The sequence below is a fragment of the Lepeophtheirus salmonis genome, chromosome 3 (genome assembly GCF_016086655.4).
Source record: "Lepeophtheirus salmonis chromosome 3, UVic_Lsal_1.4, whole genome shotgun sequence".
NCBI classification, from domain to species: Eukaryota; Metazoa; Arthropoda; class Copepoda; order Siphonostomatoida; family Caligidae; genus Lepeophtheirus; species Lepeophtheirus salmonis.
This window is the reverse complement of record NC_052133.2, coordinates 13029147-13029938: the sequence shown is the minus strand read 5'-3', so window position 1 is coordinate 13029938 and position 792 is coordinate 13029147.

Genomic DNA, 792 nt, shown 5'->3' with positions numbered 1-792 from the left:
GCCGTATGATTTGTGACCGCAATACATTATTTGCATATAATAATCCAAAAAATTGGTTTAATTAAAGTAGGTGTGTCAAGAAATTTTTATTTGTTCTTTGTGATTGAGGTCGGGTGAGTTGGAGGGCCAGGTGTTGCGATCCCAGAAAGTGATGTCGTGGGAGTTGAAGAGGTTAGTGGTCCTCATGGCGATGTGTGCAGGCACTGAGTCTGACTCCCAGCGGTCGTATCCTTTATCCAGGGGATAGCGAACTCCTCCATGACTTCGCAGTACCTTATTGCGTTAACCCTTTCCTTGGGATTGAATAAGAAAGGAGACATCGCCTCACCCGGATGACACCCAGGGTCATCACGTAGGCCGAGAACTTTGTGGTGAAGACCACAGGGGCCTCTTCTCTCTCCTTGGCAAGCCACCTGTCATTCTGGACGTTGTAGCTTCTGTGGACAGTCTATTTCTTCTTGTCGGAGAAAAAGATGATTCTTCAGGTCATTGATGAGACGCTTACCATTGGTGAGCCTGTTGGCCTTCATGGATGCTGTGAGAATGTGTTGTTTGGCCATTCAGTATGACCTGTACCCGAGGTCCTCATTCAGAGCCTTGGAGACCAGCTGCTTGTTCACTCCACGGTTCTTGGCCAACGTGGACAAGGAAGTCCCTGGCGAAGCCTTGATGGACTTCCGGAGGCCTACAAGGAAACGGGGAGTGCGGATTCGGTCACTTTTCATGTTGTGGGCCTTGCGGCAGACCTTCTCCTCAACTTCCCAGGCATTGAAGACCTGGTACACCGTGGTC